This window comes from Podarcis melisellensis, assembly GCF_964234715.1.
Source record: "Podarcis melisellensis genome assembly, chromosome: 6".
NCBI lineage: Eukaryota > Metazoa > Chordata > Lepidosauria > Squamata > Lacertidae > Podarcis > Podarcis melisellensis.
Genome location: NC_138538.1, coordinates 63,310,092 through 63,337,965, shown reverse-complemented (window position 1 = coordinate 63,337,965; position 27,874 = coordinate 63,310,092). Strand labels below are relative to the sequence as shown.

The 27,874-nt window shown below is 39.4% G+C and overlaps 1 protein-coding gene and 1 long non-coding RNA gene across 3 annotated transcripts in view; one reads left to right on the top strand and one right to left on the bottom strand.

Moving 5' to 3' along the window:
• The window catches only part of NEGR1 (neuronal growth regulator 1), a 442,886-nt gene that overhangs the window by 106,946 nt on the left and 308,066 nt on the right, over nucleotides 1-27,874 (top strand). The window lies entirely within an intron of this gene.
• Nucleotides 17,514-18,935, bottom strand: LOC309371339. Its single transcript, XR_014169063.1, has 2 exons — nucleotides 18,767-18,935; nucleotides 17,514-17,762 (listed from the first exon to the last, which is right to left on the bottom strand). It is a non-coding gene; the product is annotated as an uncharacterized lncRNA (long non-coding RNA).

Sequence of the window (27,874 nt, the reverse complement as noted above, 5' to 3'; positions counted from 1 at the left end):
TGGGATGTAGCAACCAGGGTTTTGGGGGTTGAGGAATCAATCAATATTGGGCAAAGACACCTCACAGACACACACAGCTCACACCTCATGGTTCAATATTGTCCTCTTTTTCTTCTAGAGAAACTTTGGGGGCTAAAAGGGGGTGGGGAGGAAAGGAAGAGGGCCTTTTTCTGAAAGCATCTTATCCATTCACAGTTCTCAGGAATCAAACCAGAATTTGTAACAATAATTTTTCTTCTATCGTGGGCCCCCATTTGTGGAATGCTTTCCCCCTAGAGGCTCGCCCAGTGTTTTCATTACATATCCTTAGGCACCAGGCAAAAACATTCCTCTTCAACCCTGCCTTTGGCTGATTAAACTATCTATCACCTTTAAAATATGGCAGGTTTTGGAGGGGGTTTTCCACCCTATGATCTTCAAGTATATAAATTTAATAAATAATTAAAATAAGCAAACATGCACTTTGTAGAAATGAACAACAACAACAACAAAAACCTCTGTTCTTGCATTTATTTTTGTTGTTCTTTCTCGGCATCATTGTTTGATGTGTGGCAATCTCACAGCTCAAATGAGGTTTCTAGGAGTGTCTTGGGGAAAGCAAATGGAGATAAAGAGAGCCATTAAGTGGGGAGGGGCGGTCGGTTTTCCAAGGCCTAGGGGAAAAGGCATTAAGTTCCTCTTTTGGGGGGACAAAAAAGTTATTAGAAGATTCCAGAATACCCTACACCAGTTTAATTAATGCACCCAAATTACTTGATCCCTTACTTCCATGGAAGAACAGCAATCAGTATAGCTTGGCATTTCAAGGGTAACTGCAGAGCTGTATTTTTTAAATCTATATTGAGTGCAAAATATAATGAAAACTGCTCATAAGTGTCACTTTCGTGTTCGTGGGAGGAAAGAATTCTGTGGAACATATTTTTTTGCCATGTGATGCACCGCTTCTCATTATCACACAAAACAGCATTAGTAAATGTAAAAAATGGAGCATTTCCCACACTTGGCCATGAGTAAAATGAAAGGAATCTATTAAATGTTAAGATTGCCTTAATGTTATCAGAGAGTGGGGGAAACCATGGAAAGTTGAGGGAGGGAGGTGGGGAAACAAATTAGTACTTTCCAGTCATGTCATTACATGTTGACCTTGTATGTAATGTCTCTTCTTGTTTGCACTACCAAGTTGGATAATGCATACTAAAAGTTTATTTATTTATTTTTTCTCTTTGGGGTGTTTATTGCAATAGTTCCAAATCCTATTTCCAAAAAAGGGGTAAAAATTCAAAACCCTTTTGGTTTAAAATGTTGGTTTAAATGCTTTCCATGTTCCCTCAACTGCGATTACACCTCCTGTTAAAGGCCACATTCAAAAACCATTTCTCTTGGGAGGCATATGCTATCATCCTACCTCATGCTTCCCATTCAATACCACATGAAGCAATTGTACCCTCATTATTTTCACAGTATTCCTGAAGTTCAGCTCCCATCTTTTTGCTTGGTTTTCTTAATTTTATTGTTCAGAAGTGAAATACTTATGAACATCATGAACCAGAGGTTTAACATCATCCATTAACTGCATAGCCAAAGATTCTGGAGCATGATCTGAAACACCAGTTGTATCAATGTAACATGTAAAATGTATGTAACAGCAGAAGTATAAGCATGTGCCAAATTATCTGAATTGTTCCAATATGGTAGTTTGAGGCTGCCTGGGTATAACCTCTTTCTGTGTACACAGCTCTGCTCTTAATGAAATGTCAACTCAGGTGCAATCTATGTATTTATGGTTTGTTGGTTTCTGTTTTTTTGTCCTTAGCCTTTAGGACAAAGTGGGATGCCTGTTTAAGTAAATAGGGAACTCCAGACCACTTTATAAATTTCAGTCATATATCATGTTTTATTGCTTTTAAAAAAAATCAGTATGGCAGCAATATTAAAGGAGGACGAGCAGATGGCATTGCCTAGTGAAAAGTCTTCACACAAGATGATGTCGTTCTACATGTGCCTGCTAAGAATTAGTAATTTTGAATGTATTGCCTCTCTCACTTTCCATGACTTGCTCTATACTATGGTATGTTTGGATACATTCAGATGGAAAATAGTCTGTCAACTTTATCACAGAAAATGACAAATTTCCAAATGTTTTATCTGAGTGGGATTCCCTCCCTGCCGCCTGCAATAGTAAGACATACCACTTTTCATGACATGGGGGATATTAAAACACTTTCAAGTAACTACAACTTGGGTAATAAAGGACATTCCTGCTACCAATAAATTCCAATAAGCTACCACCCTGTACATTTACTAGAGAGTAAAGCTGGTTGGACACAGGTGGGTTTACTCATGAATAAACATGAAGCTTGGAGTCAGCATAGGGTATACTGGGGCAAAATGGCAAGGCTCAGTGGCTGTCAAGGAGTTGGGTGTATGGGGCTGACTAGGGCTGCAGGCCATGCATGTGAACTTCCTGGCCTTATCACCTTGCAGTTTCCATCAGCACAGCTGCCATCATTGTGGGCAAACCAAGAGCGTCAATGTGGTACAGGGGTTAGCGTTGAACAAGGACCTGGCAGAGTTGGGTTTAAATCCCCAATCAGCCATTAAGGTCAGTCACTCTCTCACACACAGGATTGTTGGCAGGCTGAAATGAAGAGAGGGAGAACTATTTCCACCATTTTTAACTCCTTGGAGGATAGTTGGGATATAAATTATCTGTAAAATAAAAAAGCAGCCCACTTGTTCACAAGCCAGAATGTCATTCTCTCCCCCAACAGTCTGGTGTTGCATAGGAATGTGTAAGAAGAGTGACTAATACTCACCTGTAAATCTCCCCCTCCTCCCTGAAACCCCCCCTAACTGGGCTGGTGTTTTTTGTAAGCAGCTGAGAATAATAGCACTTGAAGAGGGAGGGTAGGGAGCTTGGTTAGGCCAGGCATGCACAACCCACTAGACTCAGAACACATTCTGTCAGTCATGTATCCTGCCAGTGCTTGACTAGAAGCTAAGATGTCAAGAGCATCAGACCAGTTTTTATGCTAACTGGGTCCTCTAACCCTTAGTTATCATGCTCAGGTTTACCCTCACAGTTGTTGCCTCAAAACCATTTAATCTATTCTGCAGCAGCTGGAAGTGCCAGCAATATTGTGCAAGTGTTGGGTAATGGGGCTGGTTGTGCAAAACTTAATTGCAAAATTATTAATGTGCTCTAAGTTGCAAATTACTGCTGACATGAAAGAAAGCCCAATACTGATTATTTGTTCAGCTGACTTGGCATGTGGTGCTGTATAACTATATATATATTTACTCAGGGAATAAAGTTCTAATAATCAGAAATGACTTCTGTTCTTACTATGTAGGAACAATACCAAAGCAGCTGATTAATTAGTGAGCAATGTATTTATGAGTGAATTTCTGAGAGGCTAACGAAAGACTAATAGCAATGTGTCTAAAATGATGTGTAATTGGGGAAGGTTCTCTATAAAAAATAACACTTGGCCTTGTTTTAAATTATGCCCTTGTAGTTCCCTAAATTAATATTGATTTATACATCTTGATGCCTGGGATTTTGCAAGATAGCATTTGTAAGAAAAACCACAACTTTGTTTTGTGGGCTGGGGAAAGCACTGTATTTACACAACAATATATTCTTAGGCTGCAATGCCATTTATGCAGCAAAGGGAAAGAGAAGGCAGAGCAATTTGCAAGCACACGTTGAATATGGGTAAGTTCTTTTTGTATTTAATGTCAGTGTCATTTTACTCAGCAATGAGAAGCATGCAAGCAAGTGAAACAAATGCAGCAACAAGTCAAATGCTAAAATAAGTGCTACAGTCCATTATATATATGTTCATATCTGATGTGAAGCACTGACTGATCCTGTAATCCTAATTGTAACGAGCTACTGTTGGCGTGTGCTCATCCATTAGAGTGTCTCCTTGTGCTTCTGCTGTGGCACATTCTGTCGGTGAATTTGCACTGGCATAGTTTGTTCAGGTGGGGAACAGTCAGTAGCTTAGCAGTACAGCATCTGCTTTGCATGCAGAAGGTTCAAGCTTCAGTCCTTAGCATCTCCAGGTGGGTTGGGACAGAAACCCACTGCCAGAAGCCACTGCCAGTCAGTTTTCGGACAATACACAGCTAGATGGATAAATGGTCAGAATCTGTACAAGGCAGCTTCTTATGTCCTAGGTAGCTTTCATTCTGCTCAGAGGGTTGTAGACTCTCCTTCGCTGGAGGTTTTTAAGCAGAGGTTGTGTGGCCATCTGTCATGAATGCTTTAGCTGAGATTCCTGCTCTCCATAGTCACTTGAGCCCTTTAGGGATAAGGGACTTGAAAGGAGCTCCCTGTACGGAGATCATAGCTGTCAACGTTTCCCTTTTTAAAAAAAAGGAAATTCCCTTATTCCGAATAGGATTCCTTGCAAGAAAAGGGAAAAGTTGACAGCTATGACAGAGATGGTGATATTATGCTGAAAATCTATGAACGGCTACAATTGTATGGCTTTATCCAAATCAAATAACACATTCCTTGGTGGTGGGTAGTGGGGTGTTTTTCTGTAGTCTTTCTGAGGTACCCAGATTAAAAACTGGTTGCAGCTTTGGATTTGGACATCATGATGAAATTGTTTGCTTATCTTTTGGTCTCCTGATAAATGACAAATTTCTTCATGTAGCCGGTTCAATGGCTTAGATTCATAGCAAATTTATTTTTACTAATGTTGATTATTAGGCTGACCATCCAATGAAGATGTAGACTAAGATGAGTGGTTTTGGTAGTGCATCATTGCTGATTTTATCCATAATTGTAATTATTTTATTTTAATTAATCTTGAAGCCACAATTATTACCTTGGGAGAATATTTGTTCCTGTTTGAGCAATTATTATTACTATTATTATTATTATTATTATTATTATTATTATTATTATTATTATTATTAATGCCCCACTCATCCGACTGGGCGGCTCCCAACTGAATATTAAAAACACAATACAGCATTAAACATTAAAGGTTTCCCTAAAAAAAGGGCTGCCTTCAGATGTCTTTCAAAAGTAAGAGAGTTTATTTTACACCTTTAGGTATAAGGGGCTTGAAAGGAGTTCCCTGTACAGAGATGGGGATATTATGTAGAAAATCTTAGAAAGTCTACTCAAAAGTAACTCCAGCTGAGATCAACAGGTCTTACTTCCAAGGAAGGGCATATAGGATGGCAGCCTTAGTATCCCTAGCAGATTGGCCACATGCAAACCACAATCAAGCACCTTGCCCTGCCTCAAGTGCCTGCAGGGCAACTAATTCGTCAGATGGCTCTAATCCAGATGGCTCTAACAAGTTAGGAGGAGGGAGCAGTAGGAAAGCATTAAGGTATTTTAACGATACATGTTCATGTTAAGGATTATTTGACAGCCACAAACAGCAATATATTTTAACAAGCACAAACTTTTAGACATCTTAAACAATGTGAACGCATTGCAATATATTTCTGGGGAGAGGAAGAAATGTCTAAACAGCAGGTTATCTAATTTATGGCTCTGGTCTGACTCCTATTTACAACACAACTGCACTTCTTCACTTATGTTTTGATCCCTTCCAAAATCTTGGCAATGTTCTCTTTTTCAGAGTACTGACAGTATCTCAGAGTACTATTTGCACAACAGAGCCCTCCTGCAAGGTGGTGGCTGGAGTATATTAGCCTACCATTCTTATTGTATTTTCAAATTTTTCAGAGAAGTGTACAACTGCAGAAATATTCAAAAGGCCTACCCTTGCATCATCATCATAATCATCACCATCATCATCATCATTATTATTTATTTATTATTTATTATTATTATAATACCACCCTTTATCAGAAGATCCCAGGGCAGTGTACAAATATTAAAAATACAATACAGAACATCAGTGATGAACACAAAATAAAAACATAATATAAAACATAATGACAGACAACCTTATAATAAAATAGTTATAATAACAATCCACTCTCCCACACATTCATTGACCGTAGGTAATTTAATAGCTATAGGCCTAGGTAAAGTGGAATGTTTTTGCCTGGCACCTAAAGACATGTAGTGATGGTACCAGGTGAGCCTCTTTTGGAAGATTAGTATTCAAAAATTGGGGCGCCACCACAGAAAAGGCCCGTTCTCTTGTTGCCACTCTGTTACACCATTACTGTATAATACTGGGAGTTAGGGATTGGAAAGGGCCAGTCAAAAATGGATAATACATGGATATGCCAAGACTTGAGCCTGGGACCCACGGGACTCACTAAACTCCCATGCTTCCTCGGGCTAATGGGAGCTGTTGTTCAGAACTGGATGTTCAAAGGTTCCCCACACCTGTTCTATATGATCTGCACATAGTACACAAAACTTCTGGTTGGTTGGACAAAACTTCTGGTGTCATTCTTTAAATAAGGCAGGGCATATTTCTGAAGTCCTCACATGAAAGCTATTACACTCAGTCACAGTTAAGATAAGCTTTCATGTAATGAGTGTAATAATGAATAATATAGTTCTTTTCTGTATTATTATTCTGTTGAGTAAAAATATGTAAAAGGGACACTGAGAGTTATGTTTCCACAAGGGAAGTTTCTGTTACATCCTTTACGTTGGAAATCCCCTCCTATCTCCACAAAGCGAATGTGGAATGAATGGGGTGTGTCATGAAGGGCTATTTCTAGAGGGGGAATTGACGGAAATGAGAGACCTTATTGCATGAGTTGCATTGCCATCTGCTCAAGCAGAATGTCCTCTGGATCCTACCAATAAAACCCCTTAAATGTCAGTTTGCTTCATCTTCCTGGAGCAGTAAGTTGCTCTTTAGAAACAAAGCACTAAAAATGGAAAGAGAAACTAATATCCCCAGTTCATGACCGATAAATACTGAAATTATTATAATTACATTAACAAGCCAACGCTAGCTCATTTCTTTTCTCCTTTGCCAATAAATAAATAAATAAATAAAATTATGCTACATCAAACAAAAATTAAAACTTACAATTTATTGAAAATTGGGTACAATAATGGTATTTTAAAAGCAGGAAATGTACTTGAACTACAAAATATATACCAACCAACAATTCAACGGCCATATCCCAAAGTGTACATTGATTTCTGTGCAACAGAATACTATTTCAGTTGTAGTTTATGGCAGATTTTCAGTCCCCGTTGGTCTTCTGTTCTTGTATCTTTTTGAGAGTCTTTAGTAAAGCTTTGCCAGGGGACTGTATTTGAGAAGAGGAGATATTCTTTTCTGTAGAACTCGGTAGACATTTTGCTTTATGCAGAAATATGGACAAGATCAGTGCTTTTTTCTGGGGGGACGCAGGGATACTCATACCCCTAAACATTTTGTGAATCTAACTTTGACCTCATTGAGAGGCAGTATTTCAATGTGAGTAGGAAAAGTGAGTAGGAGGAGAGTACCCCTAGGCTTAAAGCACTGGACAAGATTGTAGAATATTTTGAATTTATGTCCATCCACATGCCTTTCTGGAGTTGTTCCAATTGTGTCCATTTAAGAACTAAGTTCAGTACCAAAATAGTCTTGTGTGTTGGGCTGAGGTGGGGGTCGCCTTGGTCTATACATGCTTGTTATTCATACTTGGAGCAGAGGAGATTCTGCTTATTCTGCTGCTCTCCAGTCTGCTTCCATGAGGTGAAGAAGGTGGTCTCAGATATGATCAGGACTTTCATGATAATTGTCTGAGGAAACTTTGGTTTCAATGCCAGGGTGACTTGGGACTAGGCTATTGCCATTGTGACAATCAAGGGGCTGTCCAAACATATTATTGGATCTCTGGATCTCCCAACTGGATAGGAAAGTGGTCTGAAAGTGGAGGATTCTGTTATCATGACCAGATCACTTCCTGTTGAGATTTAGGTCAGTGGTAGAGGACATGTTTTGCATGCAGGAGTTCCCAGATTTCACACCTTAGCATCTTCTTGTAAAACAGTTCAGAAAGTTGGGACATACTTCCACTGAAGGCAGCCTTGCTCAAATTGTTGCCCTCTATATGTTTTGTACTACAAATCCCATTAGCCCCAGCTTGCATGTCCAGTAGCTGTGTATTATTGGAATTGTAGTCGAAAACATCTGGAGGGCAACAGGTAGGGGAGGACTGACCTACGGCTTTGAAGAGCTTTGCAGTCAGGCACTTGCAGATGGTACTAGGCAAGCCATTAGGGTGTGGCCTCAAAGAAAAAACACCTGATGGGCACCAGAAGTGTGGAGATATTTCTCTCATACACTTTACAGATAGCTGAATATGTGGGGTTGTTTGGGAGTAGGGAATGGATTTGTAATTTATTTTCATTTTTGCCTCATTTATTGTTCATGCAATGCCTAGAGCATAACTTTGTAATAATGAAAGAAATCCATTCATTCACCATTCAAAGTGACATCAACAAAGCAAGAGTTTATCATTGTTAACACTTTTAAAGAAGAAAATAATACAAAAGATGGTTAAAATCGGATGTAAAATGCATGGATGTTTCTCCTCTTCTATTTTTTGCTAGGTTACAAATTGTATGCTTTGACTAGAACCAAGTTTGTTCGAAATCTGTGGAACCTGATTTCCAGCAAACGTGTTTAGGATCAGAGCACTACTGGGAAAAGATTGACATGGCAAGGTTTAGAGGGTAATTGTTTTGCATCAAAAATGTAATAAGTTTGTACCCTTTGGCGATATGCTCAGCCAAGGTTCATCTGTTATAAAAATCTTAATTTTTGTGAACACTGGAAAGCCAATTCATGCCCTTAGAATGGCTAGTTAAGAAGATAAATATCTAATTAAACAAGCAGTGTTATCTACTTCAAGCAATAACTTCAGTCATGGGTGAATATATAAAATAAAAGTTTTCAAACCATCTTTATTAATTTTTTAAAACAATATGAAGACATCTGGGGAAATAGCCACGGTTGCTGCTTTGAATTTCATTTTAGGAAAAAGCCAAACATTTAACAGACAGAGATCTGGGACTTGCTGTTTCTTTCCCTGAGAGATTATTTTTCTTCATTTCATTCTCTCCCTTGGACCGTGATGGGGGAAGATGCCTACACATCAGGGAAAACCCCTTCCTTCTTAACGTTAGGTTTTTTGCGTGGATATATTTTGGTATGGAAGAAAGTGTGAGGGTCCCCCCCCTTTCCAACTGTAGTCTAAAGTGCTACATCTAAGAAAAGGTTTAATACTAGGCCCTAAGTCTTACCAGGGATGAGAAATATGTAGCCTTCCAGATGTTCTTGGATTCCAACTCTTATGAATTCCATCCAGCATGGCAAATGATTGGGGGTGATGGGAGGGCAACAGGTTCCCCATCTCTTTTGGAAACAGTGTAACTATTATTGTGGAAGTTGCAGGTGGAAGAGGCAAATTTTCTGTCAGACCCTCCTACTCCACACACACACACATACACACACAAATATAAGTCAAGTGAACACAGATCATGCTTTGCTCCTTGCTTACAGTTTGTATCAGTGGTGGTTTCTCTGTAGGACTCAGTAGTTCTTATCTGCTACACAGTAACCAACAAGGCAATCTGACAGCCTTTGATGTAAATCCCAACTCAGTGACAAGCTGGTGCAAGGCCTGTTGGATATTCCTGAAAATTATCTGTCTATTCTTGCTGCCTAATCAAACCTGTGCTGCCAAAATGGGTGCATCTGGAGCACCAGCCTTCTCCAGTATTCACCAGAGAGCTATATCAGGACAGGCCCAGACTCTTTCTTCACAAGGCCTGTAGATTACTCGTCCTTCCTTCTCCAACACTTCTTCTCTCCATTTATAGCAGCTGCTGCACAGTCTATTAGTCCATAACATTTTTATTGCTATGTAATATGGTTGTTCAAACATGATAATGTGTGAAACTGAGACCTATCCAGCATCTACATGTTGCTAGCCTTGACTTGAAGCAAGCAGTTCTTGCACCACAAGTTTTCTAAAGTGTTACTTGTGGTTAAAGGTTAAAGGAAGTACCAGCACGATATATAATACAGCACAGAAATGGATTAAAGGAGGTCACTTCTGTCTTCCAAGATTCCCACTGGTGCATTTGAGGGACACAGGAATACTGTGTGAACAAAGTCAGGGTGATTTTTATACTCCATATTCCAGTGGATTGGAAATATAAAATATGTATTGCTCATCACTACTCTTCAGTTTGGTCTCTAGTGGGCTGAAGATTCCAATCATGCCTTTCACTGAGCTGACTTTGAACCGTTGTTTTTAAAAGGCACTCTCACATAGCATTCATAATTAAATGTTCCTTAATATGATCATCAAAATAGATCAACCTATGATGTGTTTAGCATTCATTTGAAATGCATCCTTATCTTTGCTATGCCCTGAGTGAGACACTTCTTTGCTAATTTATAGATTGCATTGACTTATTCAGAGCATCCTAAACAGCTTGAAATGCAGCAGTTCTTAATAAATTGATACCATAGAAAGTGGCAATTAAGTGAACAGTATTTTACTTGGAGTTCTAATGTGCACATATATATCAAAATATTTAAATTTGCCTTTTAAAAAAATAAAGCCAGATGGTTATGATTTTGGCTGTCTTTCTGACTTAGATAATGGTTTCAATTTTAGCATAATTTTCTAAGAACTAAATCCAATTGTGTAATCAATAAAAAATATGCTTTGGTAAACAAGTGAGGTCAGTGATATCCATTTAATTACACTGCTTCCCCCCTACATAAGGAAAGAAGAAATATGAATAAAGTGGTGGCTCTTAAACAAATGTTGAGCATATTCAAGATTGCGAAAAATTGTTTGTTTTAAGCTGTAATTTTTTTAAAAAAAGAACTCCCCTTGTTTGGCATGTGCAATTGCTTAGTATGAATGGTTTAATTCTTAGGCTTGGTTGATGGATGGGTGAGAGCTTGCTTCAGTAGCACAAAGCAGATAGCACTGAAACCACTGCTAAAATGGAGGAAAATAGTTCTGCTGGTGACTAGTGGATGTGCATTTTGTGCCAGCAAATGAACAATTAGGATCTCACTTTAAGCTCTCAATTGTTTGTGGCCACATTGGTTCCTGCCTTCCACCTGACATCATGTGGGGTGGGTGGGCATGGTTTGGGGAGAATGTCCTCACAGGCCAAACTGGGACCCCTTGGTGGGTCAAATTTGACCCGCAGGCCAGAGTTTCCAGAGTTTTGAAAAGAGTTTTATGCATTTATTTGTACTGTCAATGTTAAGAAAAATAGCATGGTGGTTAATAGCATAAAAGCAAAATAATTTCATCCATAAAAGAAATATAAAATAAAGCACACGTCAGTAGGTTAAATTAATACATCAACATCGCTAGATCACCCCTCAGAGAAACTCGGCATGAAAATATATCAGAAGGAAACTACATCTGGAATTTGGGTCAATTCATGCCTGTCTTAAATAGTCTACTGCAAAGGCTTGATCTGACATATAAGTGACCATACTACTATTTGTACTACTGTACAGATACCCTGTATAGCAACGATACTATAAGAATATCAAAAAGGGCTCCTGCCCAAGGGTTTATGACTTATCCTTTTTTTTGAAAGCCTTCATATCATATTTGAAATTAACTTATTCTGTCCAATCAATTCCATTTTGAAAAGGAACAAGGGGTGTTCTAGAACAGGCTTCTCCAATATGGTACCCTCCAGATATTTTTTGTACAATTCGCATAATTCCTCACGATTAGCCATGCTGTGTGGTCATTGGTCCAAACCATCAACAGCTCGAGGTCAAGGAAGGCCAAACAAGAAGATTACTTTTAGATTATCCAGGTTATGGTCTGAAGGCACATGAAGCCACCACTTTGCTGAACCTAAGAAAATCTAGCCCTGGTCTATACCTAGATTGGAGACCACCTGGGAACCACATGTATGCCACATGGATCCATGATGTAAGAAAATCAAGATATAAGTGTGAGAAAAAGCAATCAATGAATAGAATAATATTGAGGGAAGTGATGTTTTAACTCAACCAGTAGAGGTTCTTCAGTGTCCCATTGTGGTGTGGTGCAGTATATCTGTGGTACTATCATACTTGTCAACTGTGCTTATTTTGGACCACAGTTCAGAGAACAGCATGTTAAAACATTCGCCTCCCTTGCCAGAATGTCCCACTACACAAACTGTTTTGTAGACCTGACACAATTTTAAAAGCCATGTGCAAAGTAGTGATGTCTGAGAGGGGATATTTTACATTGGAGCCATTTCACATGCACCCCAAATCCATATCACTTCTTGCTTGCATGCTTTGTCTGTTCCTGATAAAAACAGAAGTCTGCCACTTATTTAGTGCTGCATTCCTTAGCATAGATAATATCTTCTGTAACCATGGTTTCACCTATCTGCATTTGCAATCTATATATTTAAAATATAGACTTCGCAGTTGGCAGACTAGGATAACACCATCTTTGTTTGCAAAAGAAAATTGATAAATTTAGGTCTAAAATGGGAGGCAATTGTCAGAAGGCCAGATGCTTATCACACTTAAACAAAAGTAACTCCATTAAACTCAATAAAGTTAATCTGGATTTATGCCAATATTATGCAGAGTACAGTTTGTTCCCTAAAGCAAGAACAGTTAAAGGGTAAAGCATTTCATTCTTACTCCCTTTCCTGGATATTATCAGTTCCTTTCCAGTTTACATTTCAGAAGTTTTCTTTTTAAAGATCGCTGGTAATTGGGGAGAAGGAGGGAGAAAATGAAAATAGAAGGAACAGAGGAAAGAAAAGGGAGCAAAAACTGCAAGGCAGTGTATTGGAATGAAGAAAGCAGGTTGTACTTCCTTCCTTTCCATGAAAAAGAATGATCTTGGACCCTGAGAGCTTCTCAGGATTCTTCACTTACTACTACCTCTGTCTGGAGTTGCTCCTGGCTGTTTCCATCTGATAATAAAAAGTACAGTATATCTCTTCCTCCCTCTGCTTTTTCAGCAGCTGTGAGCCTGAATGATGCCACAGGTTCTACTCTTGCCTTTCTTCCTGCCTATGCTTTTGGGATCATCCAGTACCATGGGAACAATGAAAGTCATCCAATAAGTTATGTATTAGCTGTGTAGGACCCTGGTAGAGACACATGCCCAACTGGCATGTTCTCTCCCTCCTGGTCAGTCATTCAGGAGCTTCAAAAGCTTTCTCCAGCCTGAATATCACAGTGACTGATACCAAAAGGCATTAGCATACTTATTCCTTCAGAATATTGGTGGTTCAAGCAAGAAGACTCAATAGCTCAGCAATTTGGCTAATCTCCGTTTATTTACATATAATACACTCGTAGCATTCTTACTTAGCTCCTTCCTTTTTCACGTCAGACAGCAAAGAGAAAGAAACAAAACAAAAAGAAAGAAAGGACAATAGGCCTACATTCCGGAACACAGTAGTACAAAACATCCTGTCTCTGTCACTTCCCACACTGTGGAATGAAAACATACACCGTCATGTGCTAGACAACAATCCCATGACTGCAAACACGGAGCAAGAATCCTAACATTAGCTATAGAAACATTGCATAATGGGAAGAGTAAGTTCTACTTCTGGTCTTGGCCCTGAAGGCCAGAGATATTTCACATTTCTTTCCACCATCAAGAATTTGGTGCAAAGTGCAAAGTTTCTCACTTAAAAGCAATGAAATTAGGATACTAGCTGGCTCACCTTTCCTCCATAACGCCATTTAACGCCCATTCTGTTCTGCTTGTTGCTAAATTTTCATTACTATATCCTTCAAACATATGTCAAATATAATATGAAGGGTTTCCTTTAATCATCATAGGCTATTTGACTTCTTGCCTTTAATACAATGCTCATAGTGCTTGTGTGAAAGTGTATGTAGCCCAAGAGGTTGTTTTCATACTGTGATAATAACACCAAAGAGAATTTCCAATAGATGTAGACACAAACAGCATAGAACCAGTCCTACTAAGTGCAGAGAGAGCCCATTTAGGAATGTGTGCTGCATTTCTGGATATCCTACAAATACTTGTTTGTCTCTCTAAATGTGTTTTCTCCCATTGAGTCTCTCCCATTGTTCTTACCAGGCTAATCACACAATCCATATGTATGTCACCCTGAGAGATTGCAACTCAGACATTGTTGTACAACAACAACACTTTATTACAGTCATAAACCAGTATAAGGAGGGAGGGGTACAATCTTTTAAAATTATTTAAAATCTTTTTTTAAAAAAATATAAAAAACTAAAAAAAAATTACTTGTACATTTATTGTACAGCTGCATTTTGTCATCTTTTGCTGCAAGTCCTCAGAAGATCTCAAGGACAGAGGTACCAACTTGTGCCCAAGATTGAGTGGGCCCAGCATGCATTGAGTGTATGTGATATCGTGCATGTGTGATGTCACCACATCGGGAGGAGGCCAAGTGTGGAGTCCAACATGGCACGGCTTCAATGGCCGGTGGCTCCTCCTCTCATATTCTCAGGAGGAGCCAGCCATTGAACCACACAGCTCTTGGCTCCACACTTGGCCTCCTCCACCACCTCAACATTGAGGGGGCCTGGCCCCCTCCCCACAGATACTGAGGTGTCGAAGACACCTCAGCCTATAGAGTTGGCACCAGTGCTCAAGGTCATGATCATATGGAATGATTGCAAACAAAGAAGGATGATCCTTGCCTTTTGCTATTAAAAAATGATATATTCATGAAGAGTTCTTGTCTGTAGAAGGGATAAGTCAGAGTGGGAGGCAGGACAGTCATCTCTGATGATTCCAGAACTTCAATATGTATTTTCAAACTTCAGGTCCTATTGTGCTCCTGGCAGGAAATTGTGCTTCTAAGTTTGCTAAGTAGCTTTATTTCAATTTCTAGAGTAGGCTAGGCAAGTTAGCCTGCCTGCCTGGTAGTGAAATGGGATCTATCCCACACTCACAAGTATAAGATGCTCTTTTCCACCTTCCCTGCATTGAAAGGGGATGGAACAACAGGGATATATTTATGGAGGAAAAGGCTCTCAATGGTTACTGGCTGTGATGGCTATCCTTTGCCTCCATGGCCAGAGGCAGTAATGCTTCTGAAAACCTGTTGCCTGAAACCACAGGAGGGAGGAGTGCTCTTGTACTCCAGTCCTGCTAGATGGGTCATTGACTTCATTCAGCAAGCTCTTCTAATGTTATTGTGTCATTTTGTGACTAATTGCAAGGGCTGATTCAGACTTGCATGAGTTTGTAATATATTTTAAGATTTTTTCCTCAGCATCTTGAACCCTCTACCCAAAATTCAAATGCTAGGGTCCCTTTTTAGTACACTTCTGGGATGAACAGAAACTATACATTCCACATATATTTTAGGAGCTTGGTAGCTTATTTAGCCAGTTCTAAACAGTTCTCTGTCGTAATATAGCAAAATATGAAGAAATCTAAGCATCTAAGAAAGTTTTAACATCTAGTAGTACTAGGTGTGTGTGTGTGTGTGTGTGTGTGTGTGTGTGTGATGTATACTCTTGTGGTTATATCAGAATGAAATTCCCAGCTTCTGAAATGGATGGAAAGAGAGCTGCAGACACTGCAGAGCTCAGGCAGGCAAGCCAGGGAAAAATCCCTCCCAGTTCGAACCACATGGGATAAGATATGAGAATATTGTGTAAGATAGGCAAGCAATTATTTTCTAGTGCAGGTAAAAAGAATTTCATCCCATCAGATTATATGAAACAAGCAGAAATTGCCATGTGCTTGTAACAGCTTAGCTAAGCTTGTTAAAGAGAAAGATAGTGCCTTTAGCAAAATCTTAAGTGAATATGGCTGAAAACTGAACAGCTGCAGAACTTACCCAAGACAATGATGGATAGCGGCTGCCTACCTTGGGTACTATCGCAACCCATGCTCAAGCTAAACTAATGTATAAAATCTGTTACTTTAATGGACTGATTTAAAATGGACACCCCAAAATACAATTATGTACAACAGTATATTGGCAATGTCACTCATTCATCCTATATATTAAAAACTGAGCATTTGCAGTTGGCATACAGAAATAAAACAAACTCACTAATGTGGAGAAGCATTGAAATTGATTCATTTTTCATAAAACTAAAAGACGAAATGCTAACAACTGAAGCTGAAGAGGATAAGAGCTCTGCTGGAGCAGACCAGAGGTTTATCTAGTTCAATATCCTGGTTTAACGGTGTAGAATCAGATACCTCCAGGAAGCCCTCAAGCAGGGCATAAAGGTAATACCTCTCTTTACACACTCTGCCTGCTTCCCCCAAAACTGGCATTGAGTGGCATATAATTTCAGAATATGGGGGTTCTGTTTAGTTACCTGGCTATTAGCTATTCATCCACCTATGCCCCATTAATTTGACCAATCCCCCCTTTAAGCAAGTGGCAGTGTGCCCCATACATTATGTATTGCCACATATACACATCAACATAGATTTGTGTAAGGCATGGTGGCCATTTTATTTTCAGATCCTTTCCTAATTATTCCTAGTTTGGAATTTACCCATTTATGTTGCTACATTACTAAGCTATTGACTACCCAAAGTTTCTTTTTGTGTTTTGTTGTTGTTGTTTAGTCATGTCCGACTCCTCGTGACCCCATGGACCAGAGCACGCCAGGCACTCCTGTCTTCCACTGCCTCCCACAGTTTGGTCAAACTCATGTTAGTAGCTTCGAGAACACTGTCCAGCCATCTCGTTCTCTGTCATCCCCTTCTCCCTGTGCCCTCAATCTTTCCCAACATCAGGGTCTTTTCCAGGGTCTTTTCCAGGGTCTCTTCTCATGAGGTGGCCAAAGTACTGGAGCCTCAGCTTCAGGATCTGTCCTTCCAGTGAGCACTCAGGGCTGATTTCCGTCAGAATGGATAGGTTTGATCTTCTTGCAGTCCGTGGGACTTTCAAGAGTCTCCTCCAGCACCATAATTCAAAAGCATTCAGTTCTCACCAATGTGTATGTAATGTTAGATTTTCTTTTTACCCAATGTTGGTTGAAAATCTCAAAACATCCCCAAAAATTGATGAGGCAGGACTTGCTGCTGCAGAAACAATATTGATTCTTCTTCAGCAAGTCTTGTTCTTCTCCATGCTTTATCATTCTGGCTTTAATAACACTTTCCATCAGTTTACTCAAGGGTTGCATTTTCCTTCACCCCTCCCCCCACAGGTCTTTTTTCCTTCTTTCAATTAGTTAGTTAAATAGTTAAATAATATCCAAACAGCATTAGTTAAATAATATCCAAACAGCAAAGTCATGTCATGAGTTGCAATATACCCTATCCAGCATTTTTTATTTGTTTAAAACATTTATTGATTCAAAATAATAGTACGGCACATGACTACCTAACCCCTGTTTCAGTTACTTATGTTAAAACAATGAAATATTTTTAAATCAAAGTCAATCAGTTGATGAATTATTGGATTAAAACTATTTCAATCAGCCACATTTTGCATATAGTATTTTGAATTGAAAAAATAGTAGGAGTCACAAACAGGAATTATTATCAAAACCTTAATGAAGGTATAATAAATTTTATTCGCAAATTCAAAAAAACAAAACACCTGGTCAAGTTTCCATATTCACACTTTAATCATATTAACCACTAACATTTATAAAATGTCATTTCCCACAACCTTATGAAACCCTCAATTAAGTTCTTGCTCTAGATAACTGATATTCATATCTAACTTTCATTCCATTGTAGCATCTCTGCAATTTTGTATTGTTCTGGCATAGCAGTTACTATTTGTCCCCTGAAGCACTTCTGTGTTCAAGCATCCAGATGAGGCTGTTCATCCCGTGTTCATTCTGCCTCTGGAATGTGGATTTCATATGTTTCAAACAATTGCTATTTACATGATTATGAATCCCTTTAATAAATATATAGGGGTGCTTAAAATAGCAAGGATAAGACTAGATTATTCAACAATGGAGAACATGCACTAACAAAGCCAAACCCAGAAACTGGGACCTGTGTATATTGTTGTCAATGTGAATAATACAAAATTATTTTAACAGATGGTGTCTTTCTGATTCCTCACGTTTATTTTTTGGGGTGAGAAGCAAAATGCACAGTAATTTATTTCCCTGGTTTCAGTTTACTTGTAGAGTAGATTTTGGCAGGAAACCCAGAGTATAAACTATTTCCTATTGAAGCCTATGATAACTGACTTAAAAAATAAAAGAGAGCACTGGATTGCACCCATTCACTACAAAGTGAACAGCCTGTAAATTTCGTTTACTAAACCTTAGCCATGTTGTCTGCCCTACTTAGCATCAAAACAAAACTATCATTTTGTGAATAACTGGATTTGAAACCAATTTGGAAGTGGCTGTGAATGCTAACAATCCCCGCTTCACATGCAGGAAACAAATTGTTTGCATGGACAAGGAATCAAGAGGCAGACACCACCAAGCACCAGGAGTGAATTGACCAAAAGGGTATTTAAACATGACATACACAGCTAGCCCGTATCTCCAGTGCAGAAGAGAGTTCAGTGTCCTGAAGCAAAGTACTCAAGTGAGTCAATAACCAGTCAGGACAACCCTGAACCAGAGGCAGAGCTAGCTGCAGCCAGGGAGTGGGGAGCAACGGTGTGCCACCTGCCTATTACTCCCAAGCCTCCCCCGAGCTGTCAAAACGAAGGGGGAAGGGGGGAATGCTGCTAGCAAGGTGGTAGGGCTCCGCCCCTTCCCCCGACAGCTCAGGGTAGGCTTGGGAGTCATGGACGGGCGGCACACCAAATGTCACTCCTCTCAGTGATGACACCTGGAGCGGGCCACCCATACTGCCCCCTTCCTCCGCCCCTTCCCTGTACCTTCTCCTGTTCTTCCCTTCTACTACCACCTGGTGTGAATTTCTCCTTTGTCATGCTCAAAATTCAATTGCTACCCTGGAAGCATCTCTCCATCCATCATTTTTGCTACATATCCTTCTGTTTTTTATTAACAACACCTCACTGGTCTTCCTGCAATGAGGAACAGCCAGTTTCTTGGGAGAGCAAAGAAAATGCTCACTACCATCTAAATGTGAGGTCATCAGCACATGAGTCACAGTTGACAAGCTATTGTTGCCCAAGAAGTGACTGACACACCAGCCAAAGTTGGTGGTAGGCACTCTTTGCCATGGAGTCCACCTGGGTACCAAGAGCATCCTTAAACTGCATACCTCCCCTTTCTTGCGGGAGGTATGCCCTTTTCACATTCCCAGTATTTGAAACAGGCTTCCCAAGGTAAATATGTTTGTGAGGCCTAACTTAGTTTTTTATTCTGGCCAAGATTTGCATAGTGGTTTTGTTGTTGCTGGAAATTATATTATGGGATTTCTGAATTGTTCATCACTTTGAACTTGAAAATGGCGAAGTTGTATCTTTTTTAAAGTATGGAGTAAATGCTAGCAGCTAATTTGATAGCAGTCATTCTCACTGGCTTGCATGCATACTGCATACATAATGATGCTCCTGCAATAAATGGGTAGCTTTCCCACCTCTTAACTCATCTGAGAGTGCATTTACATGATCAAAATTCTACTAGGCTTGCTTCCCTTAGTCCTATTTGGTACTTTAAAGACATTCACACGGATAAACTTACTCAGCACAATTTGGGGATTCCCCTACCCTTGGCTCTCTGAAATGACTGCTCTTTTTTGTCTTCTTCTGGATGCCTGTTTGTATTCGTGTGCCTCCATAGCACTAGAAAGGTTTAATCTGCTGTGCCATGTATCATTCTGTAAGGAGTCATTGCTTAGCCTTCCCATTCCTTCCTATTTTGTTTTAAGTGTGAGGACTTGATTTATAGATCCCATGACTTGCAGTTTCTCTCTGTTTGTCTGTATGGTTAAAGCTGTGTACTGACCAGAAAAATGACAACTAACCAATGAATTTCCATCCATGGTAGTACAGTTAGAAGACAACAGAGGACTTCTGGTGAACATACATGATGAGCCATGCAAAGCTAAGCCATATACATTGATTGTGTAAATTCGCCCTAATTCATTGACTTGAGAATGGCAGCATGTTCCATCTTGTAGACTAGTAGCAGCCACTTGAAGTCCTTGAAGAAAGCTGGTATCTCTTAGGGATGCTTCACAAATTATCAGTCCAAAGGCAGGTCTGTAGACTTCATAGACTGGTGTTTATGGCAATAGAATTGGCTCTCTCAGACACTTTAGTTGGGTGGGTGGGTGAGCTGCTTCTCTTGAACAACCATGAAAGAAAACTAGTTCCTGATCAAGGCTGCAAAGTCATAGAAAATAACTCTGTGAATCCACTTGAGATGACCTTTTGCATTCTTTGGATAGGTTTCTTCTATGAATGGAAAAGTTCTTCAGTTTAGGTTGTACAAATTTTAGCCTACATCCCTTTGACAACATTGGGGGCCATTTTAAAGTCCACACCCCTCTGCCTTTCATTCCATAGCTTGGCATGTGTTATATATATATGATGACACCCATTTTCTTGAAATCTCCAGGAAACTGTAGAAAACTTTTCCCCCATTTCTTTTCTTTTTGCTATGCAGGTAGAAGGTTTTGTTTTTTTTTTAAAAAAAGAACTGCCTTGGAAAAAGCAAATAAGCATGTCATTTCCTAAATTTGTTGCTATTTTGTTTCATTTTCCCTTCCCCATTGTCTTCTCCCTCTATGACTGGTTGCTGAGAAGTTCACTTTGAAGGATAGATGGCTCACCAAGCTTTCTTTCCTTGTCATTTGCCAAATGTTTGTAGATGCTGAAAAGCCCAGCATTGCCAGATTCTAAAGTGATGAAACCATCTTTCAGTTCTATTTCAAATCACCGCTTAAATCCAAAGTTTTAAAAGTTCATGAACAATCAGGTGCAGGGGTTGCGTCATGGCTTTACCTTCAAAATACTTTTTAAAGCTCAGATATATAGAGAAGAATACCTATGTTTTGATAATTTTTGAAGCATACTCATTTCTGTTTTGGAAATGTTAAGTTGCTTACATTGACCATGCTAAGCTCTGCCAGATGGTGGAGTTAAAGCACATCTGTTTCTATGGCACATGACGGATTGATGACAGCAGCACTATATTCAACTGTCTTTGACTTTTTCATCCAGGTACATTAGGTTCCTAATTTTCGCAGCTGAATTTAGCATAATCATCTGGTGTGAAATTAGCACCTTCAGGATAAACATCACCCTTCAAACCCTTATTTTTGTCCTTTGGTCTCAGTTTGTCCCCTGTCTTTTTCTTTTCTTTCTTTTTCCTTTTTTTGACAGCTAACAATACTATGGGGCAGCTTTTGAAAGCTGTAATAGGGATAGGGATATCCAATGTGGTGCCATCTCGATCATGAGTCCCAGCCAGCATGTCCAATGGCAAGGGATAATGGGAGTTGCAGTCTAGTAACATCTGGTGGGTACCATCATGGCAACCTCTGATATAAAGAATATTTAGAGGAGATTATACAACTACACCAAAAATGGGCAAACTCTGCCTTGGTCAGATTCTAAAACACATTAGACTGACAGAGGCCAGGAGCTAGCACACTTATCCCTGCTGCTTTCCTCGCATATTTATACTTCCCAAGATCTGCAATGCTTGAATAAGGACTACTGCCACAAGATGGCCTCAGGAGTGTGGCAGTGGTGCCATAGCACTGCCCTTCCAACAGTGGCATTGCTCCCATTCATCAGGATGGTGAGGGGGCAAGGTCAGGCTGAGTAGGCAAACCAGTGGAGCCAGTCTAGGGCTCCTGGAAGTTTGTCCATGCTGCCCAAACCCCACTGCTGCCTCGCTCTCCTACAGCGTCCAGGAAGTAGCATTGACGACACCACTGGAAGAGCAGTGGAGCAGCCTCACACCGGCCATTCCTAAATGGCTTGAAAGTAGGCTCCACATAGTATTCTTAGACTGAAACATATAAAACTCTTAAGATCCTGAATAACAAAAGTTTCTTCCCTTCCATAAGCTTCCTCCCATGTGATTCTGCTCACCACTTCACAGGTAAACCAATCCCCTCAGATAACAATTCATTTTGTCAACAGAAGGGAATTATTTCTGTTCTTCCCTCCACCCTCATGGTGGCCTAGTTTACTGTTCAGCAGTAATGAAGGTTGGTTCTTCCTCTCTCTTTTCTTCCTTCTCCTCTTGAGGGCCATCCATGTCTTGATTGGTTGCCAATAAATTATCTCCTCCATGGTTCCATGTAAACTGATTATCTTAAGCAATATTGTATGTGTAATCTTCAGATACAACACAGGAGGGATGGCTATCAGGTTGTTGTTTTTCCATTTTAATGTTTAAAAAATCCCAATGTTTAGTTCTGTTTCAAATTTATTTGAGTGGAGAAGGTCCCTCACTAGATTCAGACATTAGCTGTTGGGTGATAATATAGCCAAGAAATATGCTCAGCTCTTAGTGTTGCCTGCTCGGTAAGGGATTAACTGCTACAAGACAGAAATAGAGTACTCTTTTTCATGTAAAGTAAAAAGGTCATGAGAATCTACTCATGTACCAAAGAAGATCTGTAGTCTGTTTGAGTTGCGCTTCCATAAATGGAAGAGACTCCAATCCAGCAAAAGCTTCCATTGGCAGTAGAATTCGGCATGGTGTGATTTTTGCCAATTCTGCCTTCCTCCTGTGCTATTTTCCACCCTTGCAGAGCATCCCCTAGCTGTCCAGAGCAGGTTTTTGTGCGGTACAAGTGGCTGAAAGCTGATGGAATAAGTAAAACCATTTTGTACCCCTTCTTTCAGTAGGAGCATCCCATGGGAACTTAAGATCCAAGCTTACATCTTTACACTGGAAAATAGCTTTTTACCCATCAAAATACTATTAAGTGGAAATAGACAAATTTCTAATCAATTACTAATTTCTGTTAAATCAGAGTGTGGTGTGGCCTCATATATTTTTCTGATACTGAGGAATGTTCCTTGCTACTGTTAGTGTCTGTGTGAAATCATTATTGTGTGCTCCCCACAATCAGGACCAACAGGATTTAGCTATCTCTTTGATTTTGTGCTAGGCTACATCCCATAGAACCAATTTTTGTGATTACCACCACCAACTCTCTCTCAAAGTTCAAACTGTGCCAACAGGTCTAGATGTCCCCTGGGCTAGAGGAAGGCTAAGTGAAAGAAATTAGGAGCAGGTTAAATCAAAATATGTTGGGTGGTATTCATTTGAATTTTATCCAGAGTAGTCCTGCTGAAGTTAAAGAAAATGCCTAAATCATGTTCATTGATTTCAACAAGTCTACTCTGGGTAAAACATAGTTGAATACCACCTGTTAAGTCTATTAAAAAAAAAACTTTGAAATGCATGTGTGCATACATGTGGGGTGGGTGGGGGTGTACAATAAAATGTTAAATAGCAGTCAGGTTACTTTCATGAAGAGTCAAGTCATGGAATTGGACTAGGGTACAAACTGTGGAAATGAGCATGAGACAAAAGTGAAATGAAGTTGTTTTTGCCAGGTGGTTATGGGACGCATAACACACTCAGGCATGAATAATTAAACAAATATTCAAAATGGCATATTTAGAGAGGATTTACAACTTTTCTGCATTCATCAAAACCAATTAAAAGTTACAATCGCACACATTGCTATTATTTTTTTTGTGGACATGGGGGGAAAAAATCTAGAATACTTCTAAAATGCAATTCAATTTCACTTCATGTATTGTGTTCATTAATTCATTTATGAAGCCTGTGCAGTTAATTCACTTTATCCTTTAAAGACTTATAACTTTAAAATTTTAATTACATTTCACTTCATATACCACATTCATTAACTTATTCATTTAAAAAGCATTTGTAATTTATTGACTTTATGATTTGTACAGTTACCAAAGGAAAAGTTAGTCTAATTTGTCTTCCTGGAATAACAGCCACAATCCCCACAGAGAATGAAAGGTTATTTTTTAAAAAAAAATCTCCATGACCCCTTTTCTATTTATCTCAACATTTTAACTGCCTTATCACAATCCACCACTGCTGTAGTCCTCATCAACTCCACAAAGGTATCTTTCTTCACAAGATAATGCCATTGACCCCTGTAAATGTTCTTGATACCACCATCTGAAATCCATTGCTTAAACCCATGCAGAGTTGTGCCACAGGAGAAGACTGTTGTTTCCAAGAGGAAGAATTCAATGGATTATTTTAAATGTCTCTTATTCCCTAGAGTTTTAGAATTTTGGCTATGTACCATTCTGTTAAGTGGTGAGATACTGTATCAATTCCAAAGCATTCTGCATTTGGCGTCCATCCTAGATTTATCACCCATCATTATTAATGCATTCTGTATTTTATAAAACAATTGTATCATGGAATGGAAACTGCCAATGTTTAAAACAATTACCATTCAAATTATAGCTACATGAGATTTTAGCATATGGTAAACGCTGTTAACTGCCACCCAAATAACCTTGCTAAGCTGAATTTTCACATAACCAGAACTTTGAATGTTTACAAAAGAACGAATAGTAAGTGAAAAATATATTAAAAGTTTGTATTTTGTAAATGAACTGGCTACAATCCAGCAAGTAAGGATAGCTGGGGATTTTCCATGGTTTCCTGTGGAGTAGCTTGCACGCATGAGCCTACAGCTGCAGGCACCATTCTCTAGATTGCAGTCATAGCTATAAGTGATCCAAAATGTGTGATTCTGTTTCAAAGGAATGCTTGAGCTTTAGAAGACCCTAAAGTTCCTGCAATGATCATCAAACATAGATGAGGCACATAAAACAGGCCTTTGACAAGCCCCAAGCCATTTCATACATGCTAACATCAAATACTCATGGCAGAAGTATTGCTTCACAAGCGAAACAATGGGAACTAGTTGTCATTGTATGCCTGCTGAAACAAAGACCAGAGGTTATTATTTTGCCCATTGTAAAGAATCAGGTATTGAGATCAAGGATGCTGGTGGGAAGAGAGCCACGATGGCAGTCTGAGGCATTATAGGTTTGTAAGCACACAAGGAGGCAGCACCTATAGCTGCAGGTCGGGGGAGCGCTCACGTGTGTCCACAGGGATGGGTGGGTACACTTGGGTGAACATGTTGCTGCAGGGTCATAGTGTACATGCTCAGCTCTCGTACACCAAGGTCCACTTAGCAAGGGCATCCAATGCTAGGCTAGGAAGCCACTGAGTGCTGTGGCTGACATGCCTGGTAGATGATAAGTGGGATGAGATGAAAATAAATTGACCTGCCCTTACTTATGAATTGGCTCTTGATTTGCAGATCTAATTTTGTTATATTTCCATATGTATATATAACAATTCCACCAATATGCTGGCTCTCCAGTCTTCTTCAGGGTGTAGGGGCAAAGGCTACTGTTGGGAGGAGCACCACACTGACGATCATTTACTGGCTGAGACTGGCTGTCCTGTGGGGGGTGTTACCTATAATGAGAGTGCTAATTATTCTGGTGCATCAGAGATCGCAAGGAGCCAATAGTGTAGCCCCATAGAACTGCTAGCTCTTCCTTGAGTCTTTGGGCTAAACAACTCAGCTGCAGGTTGAGTTGCTCATAGACTGCCTTTCCTTGCTTGGCTCCCTGATGAATTGCCTGTCAGCTTCAAGACCACCAGCCCTGACACCCATGAGTATTCCGATGGTGACAACTCTAGAATAATTCTGGAAAGAAATATTTTTCCTGCACATATGCTATTTCAGCAGCTTCCTAGATCGGCATATCCTCCATTAATCTTATCCTGCAAGCTGAACAAACTAGGCTGGAAAGAGAGAAAGATAGACAGATACGCTTTCCATGAACATTTTTCGCAACATCAGAATGTAGTTGGCAATTTCGCAGTGATTGATTTGAAAGGTGGAAAGTGTTTGTCTGTTCAGCATGCACTGCCCTCAATGACAATCAGATTTGGTTTTCCACCATCACATGTGGCATTGTGACATCACCCCATTCATTACATGGTCCCTGATTAGTTAGAATTGCCCATATGACTAATCAAGGAAGAATTTCCAGGATTAGAATCATAGTATCTTAGAACTGTAGAGCTGGAAGGGACCCCAAGGCTCTTCTAGTACAACCCCAAGCAATGCATAAATCCCAACTAGAACATACATGACAGCTGGCCATCCAACCTCTGCTTAAAAACCTCTAAGAAAGGAGAGTCCACTAACCAGCAGAAAGGGGAAACAATGATAGTAGAATAGTTAAAAATGTAATTTAGATTCTCCCCCCTTTTTATGTAAAAGACAAAACTCAGACCAAATATTGTGTTTGTTCTGCAGTTTTAAGAGGTGGTGGTGGAACAACCAGAGAAAGAGCCATCATAAAAGCATGTGTGTCATTCTGATTTTTTAACAACAACAACAACAACAAAAGCAACCTTTACAGTAAAATAGCAGCTTAAATGTAAAGTCATTTAAATGCAATGTCTCTTTTTTTTTAAGGGAAAAAACCCTCTTGTTTTATTTTCTGATGGTGCTGGGTGGTTGTTTTTGGTTTGTGTCATGTAATAGACCAAAATAGAAAGGACTGAAGTGCTAGAAGCCCAAGGACAGGATATAATACAATTGCTGGCATCAGTTTGATCTGTACTAACTGGAAATTAAAATTAGAAACTTTATCCAGGAAGAAAGGGAGACAATAATCACAAATAATGATAACACATATTGCCATATTTCTGCAGTAACATTTGGTCCTTGTGCTTCTGATATGTCCTGGTCCTGCAAACTCTCAAATGAAGCATGTATTTATGTTGGCCAGCATTGGTAGATCATATACTTTATAATAGCCATTCTTTTTCTTTCTAAAATAGCACTTTAAATGTGTAAATTGTTTTACAGTCTGTCTTACCTTGAATGTTCACCTCCTCCTCCTAGGCAAATTTATGCCCGATTGAGCACATGTCCAGCTCTACAGTTCCACGATTCTGTTATTCTATGTGTTCCACAATTGTGATCTCCCTACTGCTATATGGTGCCAATTTCCTTAGGAAGCTGGAACCCGGAAAAGATAGTGGCCCACCAGAACTGTAGAAGTGGACCATTTCTGATTCTCTATATAGAGCCTTTCTAGTGCCATGTTTACTCAGAAACTATTCTTAGATACCGTATAACCAGGGGTATAACCACTACAAGGCAAAAGATTGCTGTTTTTGGAAATGCAACAAATAATTTCTGCCATCTTTTATTTCCAGTATTCCATGATCAATTAAATGAATTACAAAATGCAATCTAAGTATAACAGTAAAAATGTTCCCTGTTGCAGGTTATTTGGTTTATTTGGCTTGGGCAACTGTTTTATTGCAATACTTATGCTGAAAGAGCCCTTTCTCCCTCTCCCCATATTTATGCAAAGCTCACTTAGTCTTGTCTGCATTGTGTAGCTTCAGGCTTGTTTACTATGCCTATTATTATTTTCTTTTCCTTTATACCACTGAGAATATCTCTTTCACTTGGGGAATAGTTTGCTGGGACATGTATTTATGTTTTTAAAGGAATTGGGAAGCTATCCATCTAACATCCTGCATTTAAAAGAAAGATATTAAAAAGGCGTACCTTTCTTTTTATGATTGGTAGATAAAAGCAAACCTTATTTTCTTTGCTTTTACTAATAATGCTATCACTTTGTTACATATCACATGTGGGGAAATAGTCACTAGAAGAAAATCCATGCCTCAGCCTCATTTACAGAACATGAGACATGGTTATAATAAGAAATAAATGAAGAATAATTGACTAAACATTTGACTTCATGCTGAGATATTTGTTCTAAAGTGGAAACTCACTCTTGTTAGATACATCAGGGTAAAGCACAGCCTTTTCTTGACATTAGGACACCCATTAAAAGAAAGGGTGATTGACAGAATCTGATTTTAAAAGCTTCCTGATTATCCCATCTTGCCAGAGTGAGGTTAGGGCAGATTGATTTGGCTGACGTAGCAGCATGCCATCATCACGTAACTTACATGATCCCTGATTGGCTAGGTTT